Source organism: Miscanthus floridulus, chromosome 6 (assembly GCF_019320115.1).
Source record: "Miscanthus floridulus cultivar M001 chromosome 6, ASM1932011v1, whole genome shotgun sequence".
Classification (NCBI taxonomy): domain Eukaryota; kingdom Viridiplantae; phylum Streptophyta; class Magnoliopsida; order Poales; family Poaceae; genus Miscanthus; species Miscanthus floridulus.
In genome coordinates this window covers 40,952,021-40,965,778 of record NC_089585.1, presented here as the reverse complement: position 1 = coordinate 40,965,778, position 13,758 = coordinate 40,952,021, and positions in this window count along the sequence as shown.

Sequence of the window (13,758 nt, the reverse complement as noted above, 5' to 3'; positions counted from 1 at the left end):
AGTTCATTCCCAAAATTGCATCAATGCCTTACCCAAGCAACATCATGAACTAGAGACGGTAAGTGTGAGTGGCTAGCACTAACCCCACTATGTCCTGTCCGAGTATTAATGCACAACTACACACCCAAAGTACTAATTCTATAGGCAAAAGGTATAGCCATAAGAGGTTTATTGTGTCTGTGTGCAAATCCCATGCTCATGAATGAATGTGATGCACCATAATCGAACAACACATAAGCTAGATGGGAATCAATGGTAAACATACCAGCCATCACCGGTTCATTCTGCAATATTTTCTTAGCCTCCGTGAAATTAACTTGCCCAGAATGGCTTACTGGCATCTTCTTCTTGATAATAGTCCACTTGATCAGACAAGAGTTAGCTGAGGGCTGAGCAGACTAGGCATGTTGGTTTTGCGGACACTCTCGAGCATAGTGGCCTTCCTTGCCACACTTGAAACAAGCACCAGGCTTGTTCCCCTATCCTTGATGAGGTGAGACCTACTATCCCTAGGGCTATTGTTGTTGCACCTGCTGAGTAGGTGCACGATACTAGGTGGAAGGTGCCTGATAGGTCTGCTGAGGTTGTCGAAATGAATGCCCACCCGAAGACTAATAAGGCACCCGCCTAACAACCTATACCGTCTAAGCCTGGGGCGACTAGAAGACCTAGTAGTCACCCGCTTGCGCTTCCATTCTACCTGAGAGTCATGCTACAATCCCTCCATGGCAATAGTAGCATTCATCATGGCCCCAAAGGTTTGGTAGTTTCCTAAATATAACTCCTTCTATAGGCTACAAGAGAGGCCATGATAAAATGGTCCCTCTTCTTCTCATCTGTATTGATGTGAGTCCCAGCATACTATGACAAGTGGTTGAACTTGTTGACATAGTCCATCACGGACATGCTCCTTTGCCTCAGGTCCAAGAACTCCTTCAACTTCCTATTTAGGACACCAGCAGGAATGTAATACTCTCTGAAGGACATAGTAAACTCCTGCCAGGTCACACAATGATCCACCAGCTGCATGGCATTGAATGTGTCCCACCATGCACTAGCCGATCCCAACAGTTGTTGCACTGCAAAGCGCACCTTCTGATCCTCAGTTACGATGAGCAACAGAAACTTCTGCTCTAGAATACAAAGCTAATGCTCCACATCTAGAGGCTCAGCAGTCGACATGAATGTGGGTGGGTACGTCTTCAAGAAATTCTGATAAGAGCAGGGTCCCTCAGGACCGTGGGCACCACCCCCTATTCCCACCATTTCCTCCATGGCCTCCATGGGCGAAGCCACCGATAGCCTATGCCAATAGCTCCATGGCATGGGCTGACTCATGATGAGTAGCCATCATCTCCCCATGAGTCATTAGAGGTGGTAGTGGCGGAGGAGGAGGAGCCAGAAGTGGGGCCTCATGGCTCTCCCCATTGTCGTTCCCATTACCCCGGCCACTTTCACCTTGGCCTTCGCCAAGACCATGGCTCGCTCCGGCACTGGTGCTCCCATGATTGGATCTCAAGTTTATCTAAAAACATATAGGAACCAACCATTTAGGACAACCCTCCAGATCAGGAACAAGAGGTTAGAGAAATGATAAGACATTTATTAAAGAATTCTTTTAGGTTATCCTATCAATTTACTAATCCAAATTATATGTGTAGGGGGAGTTTAGTTTAAGCAAAATTCTTTTTTCACGATGCATGCATCAGCCTATATGTTCACTCAAACCTGGAATATAGCATCATTCACAAGAATTTTTGGCGCATCGCACACTCACTTTCCGTATGCTAAACGATTCTTACGCAGTGTAAGTTAGTGTACCTACAGAAAATTGATTAGATAAAACTAGTGTTGCTATCCTAGATAGACCATATTACTAGGGCTTATACTTATTTATATAATTTATCGCATCCTACTTTTTGCAAAACTTTTGTTGATCAAATTTTAGGTTTTGGAAAAGAGCGATGAAGCTCGTAGACTCATTATTGGCTCTGATACCAACTGTGGTAGAACTACCCAAAATAACACACTAACGGAGGCGCTTGTCTTCCACTAGATACTAAGCACCCCTGAGAGCATGCTACATTGGGCGGATTCCATCGAGCACACCCCAAGGGAGAGCCCAAATAATCCACATTTTTTCCTCAGGATCCAATAATGATAAGGAGTTTGCATTACTTAGTCTATTTCATACATCCAGAGTTCTTAGAAATACATTATTATAGTACCAAATTCAGAGTGCAGAAATTAAACAGTGGAATGAAAAGAAACATCTATCGATATTATACAAGGATCTGTTTGTGCCTACCAGACGAATCCTACAAACAATGGCTACTCCTCATGCTGCACCTGCAACAAGGGTAAATAAACCATGAGTACACAATGTACTCGCAAGACTTATTCGACTATTGAGAATAATTTCTCGACTCTAAGGGATATGATAAGCTTTATGGTTTGCTGGGTTTCCTTTTTGTGAAAAGCAATACTAATAGTGAATCCTTATGTATGTTTATTATTAGCAACCATAATTAGTTCATTATCTAACCATTCTATGTAAGCACCTATTCTACTTTCAAGCAAGAGTTGAGCAAGCATTTCCATTTCACCACCTTTCATCTTTTAGTTCTTACTACGGTGCTAGACTATAGACAAGTCGTAGCGGATTGCCCAGCGATTCGCAAATCAATGTGCCTAGCTGGGTACCCTAAAACACATGTCTCACTTGTACCCTAAGCACAAGCAGGACCAATAACACCCTCGGTGTTACACTATACAATCTTTTGATAAAACACTGCATGAGCACCATATTTATGTGTAAATGTGTGTAATATAGGGTGTAAAGCAATGTACGTAACTTGAAACGATCATCGAAAACGCAAAACTGAAAGATACATTCAATGTCGCGTTATATCACTTAGGGTTTTAAATGAATTTTTATTGAACAAAAATACTATAGAATGCATATATGGCACTTTAATAAAGTTTGTAGTATAAGCTTCGTAGGTGACTGATGAAATACTTGGGGTTGCGAAAGGAATTCACTAGCTAGCGTAGCGAATAGCTTGGAAATCGAATGCGACGCGAATCCTGATTGAGACAGTCAAGTTTCCTATGTCGAAAAAACAGTTTGACAAGGCCAAGTTTGGCAATTTTTGTAGGCTAATTGGATTAAGTAGTGGTAGGGTTTCATGGCTGGGTTTGCTAGCCTAACATGTCTTCTTGAGTATGGAATAGGTGGTTTAGCAATTGAAGCATTGAGTTAGATTTTTGGGACGCTTTAACAATCATGCATGGCACGTTCCAACTGGTGTTAGCGAATGGATGCAGGTCACCATGCCTCAGTTCTGCTTAGCGCTACAGCACTGGCTTGCCCAAGCGTGCACACTAGCATTGCCATTGCCGTGCCCTAGCATGCGACACACGCACGTGCACGCTGTGCCCGGCGGCCTAGCCGCTCTGCCACCGCTGTCGTGTCCGCCAGCCACTCTACCGCCTCGTGCTTGCCTACACAAGACCATGCGCACGTGGCCACACTTGGCTTGCTATAGCCAGCACATGGCTCTGCTCGCACCGTCACCTTGCCGCACATGGGGTTGCTCCCCTCGCTGCCGCTGTTGCGCGTGCCCGTTGCACCGTCATGTGGCCTGGCCACTGTCGTCTTGCTGAGTCAAAGCGCTACGATCGCATGTCATCGTGCCGGCCTCAGTACGCGCACGTGGAGCCATCATCCATTGTGCCATTGTCCTCTTCCATTTAGTGATTGCACCATGCCATGCTTTTGTCACAGTCGCCTTGAATGGCGTCACGCTGGCCGGCCGAGCCGCACCAAGGCCAACCCACATAGCCTAGCCCCATCCATGTAATTATGCATGCCTGGAGCTTGAATAGGAGCCTAGCTTCATGCCAAGCCTACCACTATTGTAGCCGTATGGTGTTGGGCTTTAATTTGATGTTTCCCCGTCGTCGACCACCTTAAGACCGAACGGCGTCGTCCACCCAATTGGCCTCGCACCGTGCACCTCCGTCCAATTAACCGTGCACCCAACTAGCTCTGGTGGTTAGCTCACAATTGGAGTCAGCTTGATGAGCATTCATCCTCTAGTGAGGTACTACGAAGCTTTTCCCTCATGGTGGTCCGCCATGGCCATCAGGGTGGGTGCTTGGCTAGGGCGTTGTCCTATGCCCCTATGTCTCAATTGAGCGGTGCTTTTGAGTCATGTTGACTTGGTTGCCTCGCCCGTGTACTAGTTTCACCGATGGAGCAGCATGTCGTCGGGGATGCCGTCGCTGCGCTTGCCGTGAACCAGAGCAACCCCACGCTCATTGCCATGTCTTCGTGCTGCAACATTTTTCATGGTTGATACCTCGATCGGTTGCGCTTTGCACGTAGAGTACTATGGAGGTGATGGTTGATGCCGGGGAGGTCCGTGCTCGCCAGTATTTGGCCGGAGCTGCCACGACCTTTATTAGTTCTAGTCAGGGACCTTGAAAATAGGAATTAGATTAAGGGAAGGGTGCTAGATGCAAATCCATGACTCAGTTAAATGGTGTTTGAGTTAGCTTTGCAAATAGGAAAGAGAACAGGGACTCTTTAGCAAAAGAGCCAGCTCACGCGCATGCTCCGTCGTGGGCCACGTAGTGTGGGCCATGTTTGCACGCCGCGCCGGTGGCTCGTGTTTGCGTGCGCTGCATGAGCGTGGGCCGAGCTGCGATGGGCCGCATCGGGCTATTTTAGTTTTTTTTCTTTTCTAATGAATTAGTTCATGCTTTTCTAAACTAGTTGTGAACTAATCTTTGATAATTAGTATAAAATTATGTAAGTATCCAAAAATGGTGAAGTAAATTTTGTTAGTCTCCTAAATTCACGCTCTAGCTGTTAGTGTATTTTGGTCGTGCAGTTCTGTGGTATCCTTAAGGTTACTTTATTTATTGTAATATGCTTGTCGTTATTAGGGTTATTTAGAGAAAGAATTTCCATGATGAAATGGTAGAAGTGCTAGCTCTGTAAATTTTATAGCAGACTCATAACATTATTAGGCACTCACTGTAATTTTTGTAGCCCTAGAGTAGGTTGTTAAATAGAGTAGCTAGTACTCCTTGTTTTATCGTATATAGAGTAAATCGATGTTAAGAATAAGAATGCCTATAGTTGCTAAGTTAATTTATGAAATGTCTCATACCTATTTAGTGGAAATGATAAGTAACATAGCGTCTTAGTCAGTAGAGCTAGTTTAGTAGCTTGACAAATGTATTTTTATTTTAAGAGTTGCTGTTGCCGTATTACTAAGTGTTCCATCATCATTTCATGCATGTAGATCACGAGTTGGTAGAGTTCGTGCTTATGGATGAATAGGACTATGAGGAGATTATTGAGGAGTACAAGGAGGAGGTTCTCATATAGGAGGGAGCCCCAAAGCTGTTTGTTGCTGACTTTATTGACGCACCACCTGCCCAAGGCAAGCCCCAATGCATAACCCCTATATTCGAATGATCATTGAATATATATATGATATGCATTTACGTACAGGCATTTTATGGAAACTATATGCATAAATATATCTACCTATGAGTCCTATTAGTATAGGTCGAGTAGTTGCTATGCTCAGGATGTCGGTAGCGTGAGTAACCTGATGTTACTCACAATAGGTGATTATTATCACTCATGATAAAATGGTGGAAAGGAAAATGGAGATAGGGCATGGATATGGTTTGGGTATTGGTGGGTATAAGAGGTTGTGTCCTGCGGACAACGGGACATAGCTTGGTTACACTTTTTCCCTGTCTGTGTTGGTTAAGGACCGACCATTGCATTGGACGCTAGGCAAGTCACAAAATTATTATCCCAAGCACATACTTGTGTATGGGCGTAGGGAAGACTTGTTGCTCTCTTGTCGTGGGTTCTGGCTCTTTCTGGACCGATTGATTGGAGGTGGGGATGGTGGAGGTCTAAGCACCGCACTGAGTCTGGGACTTAGGAGTAGGGGCTTGGAGTCCAAGTTTGGACGGGGACCTGGACCCCGTGATAGGAGAGTGATGGGTTGGTCCTTCTTGTGCCTGGGGTACAAGCAGGGCATGTGTTTTTGGGGTACCCAGCTAGGTACATTGATTCATAAATCATCAGGCAATCTGGTATGGCTTGTCTAAACTCTAGCACCGTACTAAGACTAAAAGATGAAAGGTGAAGAAATTGAACTGTTGCTCAACTCTTGGTTTAAAGTAGACATGTGCTTACATAGAATGGCTAGATAATGAATTAATCATGACTGATAATAATAACATAAATAAGGATTCCCTATTAGTATTGCTTTCTACAAAAAGGAAACCAGCAAACCATAAAGATTATCATAATCCTTGGAGTCAGGAAATTATTCCCACTAGTCGCATAAGTCTTGTGAGTACATTGTGTACTCAGGGTTTATTTACCCCTGTTGCAGGTACTACTTGACGAGTAGCCGTTGTGTGAAGGATTCTTCTGGTGAGCACATACGGATCCTTGCTTATTATCGATAGATGTTATTTGAGTTTTATTTTTATTCCATTGTTTAATATTCCGCACTCTGAATTTGGTACTGTAATAATATATTTTTCTAAGAACTCTAGATGTATGAAATAGACTAAGTATTGTAACTCATTCTTATTATTGGATCCTTGGGAGAAAATGTGGATCATTCAGGCTCTCCCTTGGGGTGTGCTCGATGGAACCTGCCTGATGTAGCTCACTCTCGGGGCGCTTAGTGTTAGTGGAAGACGAGCGCCTCCGTAAGTGTGTTATTTCAGGTGGTTCTGCCATAGTTGGTACCAGAGCTAATAATGAGTCTATAAGTTTCATCACTCTTTTCCAAAACCTAAAATTTGACCAACAAAAGTTTTGCAAAAAGTAGGATGAGATAAAATTATCTAAATAAGTATAAGCCCTAGCAATATGGTCTATCTAGGCCAACGGCACTGGTTTTATCTAATCAGTTTTCTACAGGTACACTGACTTATGTTGCGTAAGAAATCGCTTAGCATACGGAAAGTGAGTGTGCGATGTGCAAAAAATTCTTGCGAATGCCGCTATATTCTGGCTTGAGTGAACGTATAGGCCGATACATGCATCATTTAAAGGAATCTTGCGAATGCCGCTACATGAATCTTGTTTAAATTAACTTTTCCCCCCTACACGTATAATTGGGATTAGTAAATTGATAGGATAATTTAAAGGAATGCTTTAATAAATGTCTTATCATTTCTCTAATCCATTATTTCTGATCTAGAGGGTTGTCCTAAGTGGTTGGTTCCTATCTGTTTTAGATGAACCCACGGTCCGATCGCTGGAGCACCGGTGCTGGGGCAGGCCACGGTCTTGGCGAAGGCCAAGGTGAAAGTGGCCGGGGCAATGAGCATGGCAATGGGGAGAGCCATGAGGCTCCACATATGGCTCCTCCTCCTCCACCACCGCCACCTCCGATGACTCACGCAGAGATGATGGCGGAGATGTTGGTTGCTCGTTGCGAGTCAGCCCATGCCATGGAGCTGTTGGCATAGGCTATCAGTGGCTTCGCCCGTGGAGGCCACGGAGGCAAGGATGGGAACAGGGGTGGTGCCCGCGGTCTAGAGGGACCCTACTCTTATCAGGATTTCTTAAAGATGCACCCACCCACATTCACACTGATGACTAAGCCTCTAGATGTGGAGCATTGGCTTTGCATTCTAGAGCAAAAGTTTCTGTTGCTCACCATAACTGTTGAGCAGAGGGTGCGCTTCACGGTGAAATAGTTGTTAGAGTATTATATTCCTGCTGGTGTTCTCAACAGAAAGTTGATAGAGTTTCTAGACCTTCGCTAAGGAAGCATGTCCATGATGGACTATGTCAACAAGTTCAACCACTTGTCACAGTATGCTGGGACTCATGTTGATACAAATGAGAAGAAGACAGACCGCTTCTATCGTAGCATCTCTTGCAGCCTACAGAAGGAGTTATATACTAGGAACTATCAGACCTTTGGGGTGATGATGAATGCTGCTATTGCCATGGAGGGCTTGCAGCGGGACTCTCAGGTAGAATGGAAGCGCAAGCAGGTGGCTACTATTTATTCTAGTCACCCCCATGCCCAAAAAGTACAAGTTGTCAAGCAGGTGCCCTATCAGTCTTTGGGTGGGCACTCGTTTCAACAGCCTCAGCAAACTTTTTAGGCACCTTCCACACAGTACCATGCACCTACTCAGTAGGTGCAACATCAGCAGCCCCAGGGATAGCATGTCCCACCTTGTCTGGGATAGGGGAACAAGCCTGGTGCTTATTTCAAGTGTGGCAAGGAAGGCCACTATGCCCGAGAGTGTCCGCAAAACCAACCAGCCCAGTCCGCTCAGCCTTCAGCTAACTCTAGGCTAATCAAGCAGACAGTTATCAAGAAGAAAGTGTCAGTGAGCCGATCTGGATAGGTTAATTTCACAGAGGCTGAGGAAATATTACAAAATGAACCGGTGATGGCTGGTATGTTCACCATTGATTCCCATCCAGCTTATGTGTTATTTGATTCTGGTGCATCACATTCATTCATGAGCATAGGATTTGCACACCGGCATAATATACCTCTTATGGCTATACCTTTTCCCTATAGAATCAGTACTCCAGGTGTGCAAATGTGTGTTAATACTTAGATGGACATAGTGAGCTTAGTATTAGCCACTCACACTTACCATCTCCAGTTCATGATGCTGCCTAGGCAATGCATTGATGCAATTCTGGGAATAAACTAGTTGTGTGTATATGGGGTAGTCTTGGATCTAAAGCAGAGAGTTGTCGAGTTATGGCTTCCTTCTTCTGAGGATAGGATGTCTCTTCTTATACCATCAGATCTAGTCTTACCTATTGCTGCTCATGCTAAAGCCTCTCCTAATATTGCCTCTATTCCTGTGGTCTGTGAGTTCCCGGATGTCTTTCCTAAAGATCTACCTGGGTTGTCACCGGAGAGAGATGTGGAATTCTCCATTGAGTTAGAGCCTGGCACTGCTCCTATCTCCTGATGTCTGTACCGCATGGCCCCGAAGAAATTGGCTGAAATGAAGAAACAATTAGAAGAGCTATTGGAAAAGGAATTCATCCGTCATAGCTCTTCACCATAGGGTTGTCTAGCCATTTTTGTGAAGAAGAAGGATGGCACTCTTTGGATGTGTGTGGATTACCGCCCTCTCAATGTGGTAACCATTAAGAACAAGTATCCTGTCATAGAACCGACCAATTTATAAGAGCACAAGTACAAAAACAATCGCCGAAACAATCAAATTCTCGAACTTGAGCCCATATAAACTCGGTAGTCAACCGAAATCTCGAAGGATTTCAAACCAACTTGCATACAACCAAGATCACAGTAATTCAACATAACATATCGTACGTTACAACATTTCTCAGATGTTCGCAAATAGATTACATCATCATAGAGTCATTGTTATTACAAAACAAGTCTTGTAAAACATGCGGAAGCAAATAGTTTAACTCACACATCGAGTTCAAATACACATACTGGTTTGCTGATCACTGCCCGCAAAAGTATTCAGATAAGAGAAAGGAGATCATGCCCATGATCTAGTCTTCATCACCCACCGGGTGGAGACAATACTTGCAGAATCCCTGATATAGAAGGTCATCTGCAACAAGAGGGAATAAACCCTGAGTACAGGAATGTACTCTAATAATGATCAACTCTTAACCTGAACTAGCAGTGACTTTTTAGCCATTAACATGTCATCTATATTAGCACCTGTACTAAGCAATCATTTTATTAGGGTGCAAACATTAATAACCATATCGGTATTCATTGTGGCAACCTTATCATCATCCATTTAACCATATCGTTAAATTAATTGAATATACGTTGCCGCTGCTCAGTCAAGTTCTCACTATCCAGGAGAGATGGCGATTCGAATCGATTCCTATCCAGCTAGAGGGGTATTCCTAAACACAAACCCTGCTTCCCCCGTCAGGGTTGCAAACAAGTCACCTTTGGTATGATTCAGGAGTCGCGAGTTCGAACAGATCGACATTCTCAGAGAACCACTCTGCCAAGGTTGTTCGGGACTCTAACCCGCCTTAGACTTATGCCAATGGCTCTCCGCACATCCTTACTACCTCCAGAGTGTCGCCACTGCTCGTGTCCCCGGCCTGAGTCGAGCTACTAGGCTTCGCGGTCGGAATGACTTATCCGGCCAGCTAAGTGTTAGGCTGCGTTCAACATGACATGAGGACGTACAGCGTATCGGTCCTTAAACGACACAGACGGAGTCACTATGTTCAAACCTATACAAGACCCCGTCCGGTCTTAATTCATTATTCACATAGTTCTTTTCCATGATAGCAAATATAGCCAACCGTGATCCACCTCATCCTAAAGCTCGCAGGTGACAAGAAATCACCTGACTTCTACCACACTAAGCATGGCTAAGCATTTAACCTGTTCCTGAACTTAAATAGGATTCCAGTGCGATATCTGGACAAGGAAGGATATATAATGCAGCAATTGGTTCCAACCAATTCCTATACTTAATGCATCATCAATAATAAAAGATACACAATGTATTTGTAAAAAAACATGGGAGGCTTAATATGCTCCAGGGCTTGCCTTTCAGGAACGAGGAAGGCTGGTGGTCAGGGCACTCGGGCAATTCCTCTGTGGCGACTGCTTCGTCGGCTTCCTGCACCTCAGGTTCCTCCTCCTGGTTGGTTCCCTCGAACTCCAGCAACGTCACTCCCTTCGGCACACCTATTGCATGAATGCACAAGATAAATATCATGGATGCACATGAACGAATGTCGGGGATGCTTGGGGAATGCACATGTGCGCTGTAGTTTGCATATTCCAACTTAAGCCCTATTCAAATCACTTTCACTTACCATGTTTATACAACCTAAGGTATAATTACTCATCTTCCGTTAATGACCTAGCACCTGCACCTAAGCATATTCTCAAGTTAGGCTAACCCCTAAACAATCAATGAGAACATTGCACAAGCATACACTCAAGCATTTGTATTCCAACCAAATGGAGACTGTAGCGGTACAGTAAACTAGCCATAACTGGAGATTTATAAATCCAAATGATATGCAACAAGACAATCTGGAAAGCTTATAAAATTGTCTACAATACATTTTCAGACCTCAGAGCATGATTCAAACCTTTACCAGGTCAAACTCATAAATCAACAGAACTCTGTCCTCACAAGGCAGAGAATAAGCAAAGACTGGAACCTAACTTTAAACAGCTGTAGTTTCTAAGCTACTGGGCCAAATGCCCTCAAATTTTGACAGGAGCTAGATACATAGATTATCTACAACTCTTGTATTCATTACAATCACAGAAAACCAAAATATCATAGGGGAGCTTTCTAAAGTCCCCAGATCTGTCCAGAGGGACATAATGCAAGCGAAATACTTAGTAACTCATGAGGTAAACATATAATTAGACGACACTAAATCTACTCACATGTCACACATATCACAAGAACACCAGAAAGTAGGGTGTTCATTCCCAAAACATTTCCTCTAATACCTTTCTTAATTTATTTAATTAATTAGAGGAAATAGTAAACATATATGAAAGCTACACCATTAAATCTACAAAAATTACAGTAGACCCTACATGCCCTAAGTAGACTACCATAAAAATTACACACCATTTTAGTAAGTACAACATCCTACACAAAAATGGTAAGGCAGAATGACTTAAAATGGCATAATTAGGAAACCTTAGTGAAAAGTGTCAAGCAACAGATTTCATATTTTTCCTAGCATCTATAAGGTACCAAGATACTACCTACCAAGTTTCATGGCCATAGGATTCATAGATAATTTACAAAAATTTACGCAAGTATCTACCAAAGATAAAAGGAAATTCTATAACTCAAACACTACACATGCAATGTCTCTCAAATTTTAACCAGAGCTTCTACTAAGCAATACTAGCTTACCCACAAAATTTTCACAATTTTTGGATCAAGGAAACTCAAGATATGATTTAAACAAGTTTGCATGCATTCAAAAACACTTTTCAAGTTCCTATTTAATTCATCCAAAATTTCTACATAAAGTGCTCAAGACATATTTTTCTTAAATACTAGACCTAACTGTGAGTCTAACAAAATTGGAAGTACTCAATTTGGATCTACCAATTGGGAGTTACAAAAATCACAAATCAGCATTCAAAACTGCATTTTTGAACTAGCCCTAAGACAGCACAGCCACTGACGTGTGGGTCCCGGTGTCAGCCGACCCACCCGTCAGTGAGACGGAAACAGAGGAGGCGCATGCGACGGCGCGGCACATGGCGAGGCTCGCCGACGGCGGCTCCTCCGGCGAATTCAACGGCACCGGCGTGCTCCCCAAGTTCCCCCATGTGGATTGACCCCCTAAGCCTAGACCCTAGCAGCCCCAAAGCACGCCGGCCATGGCGCATGGCGGCCCTGCCATGGCGCACGGCGGTGCGTGGCCTCGTTCCGGCATGACCGGATCGGCTTGGTCGGTAAGGTCTTCATAGGAGCTGGTACAAGCGATGGGGAAGACGAGACGAGGGCTAGGGATGGAGGAATGGTGCGGTGGTGCACTGGCCACGGTGAGTGCCATCTCTGGCGATGCTCAGCCATGGCGGCGGTGGTGGAAACGGTCACAGCGACCTTACCTAAGCTTGAGTGGATCGGCTAAATGGTGGAGGATGGAGAGGCGAACACGGCGGAGCTCCAAACAAGCTGGCCGACACATTTTTGTGGTGGTGCGAGAGCTAGGCGATGGCGAAGCAGGAGCAGCAATGGCAGAGCGGCTGCTTGCTTGGTGCAGCGCGTGGTGGAGGCGAAGAAATGTGAACTGGAGCAGGTGAGTGTGTCGGGTAGGCGCGCGGGGTGCTCAAGATGCGGCTAACCGTGCCAGGGCGTCCATGGCGCATGGCCAGCGTGCTCAGGCGAGCGGCAACGTGCGGCACACATGCGTCATTGCCTTTCTAAACTAGTCGGCCATGTTCACTGAAGGTTTTCTGAAAACGCGATTCAGAGTTCATCCAGTCCCACTGACAGCGAAACTTGTCGCCAATAGATCTCTTAATCCGTGGCGATCTAGGTTAAGTTGTAATTAACAAAGTTGGAGACCTATGTGAGTACTACAAGTTTGCTAATTGGAGCTCGAGCTAATTTGCCATAGATTTCAATCTACATGGCTCCAAAGTCGTCTTCATGAAACTGAAAAGCAGTTCCAACACTTAGACAATTTTTCAATGTTGAATCCACCATCAAGCTGACTTGTGGGTCCATTTTGAACATGTTGTGCACTTTTTCATGACTTGGCTTCTAAACAAAGTTTGTTCCTTATTAAATTTTCTACAACTTTGCTTTAGGTTGCTCAGCCATGCAAACATCCTAAGCTACACTTTTTAAATAGTCAAACATAGGAGCTCTAGGGGTCCAAATTGGTCAACCATGACTTGAAAACCTAATTAGGCAAAATGATCAACATGAACAATGTTCCAAATGACATTTTAGGTGTAACTAAGTTACTTACAAGCATTTTTAGCCACACCATGCATTGGTCACACAAGAGTCAAGCAAGATATATACTAAAACAATGAAAAACACAAGAAATGTTGAAATGTTTCATAGTCATGTTTCACATGTTTCATGATCTTGTTGCATAGTATTAACTAATCTTGTTTCACTAAGTGAGTGGCACATGTTGCACTTAAGTGTTGCACACTTTACATTTCATAAAAGAACAACACACATGAAATATTCAACATG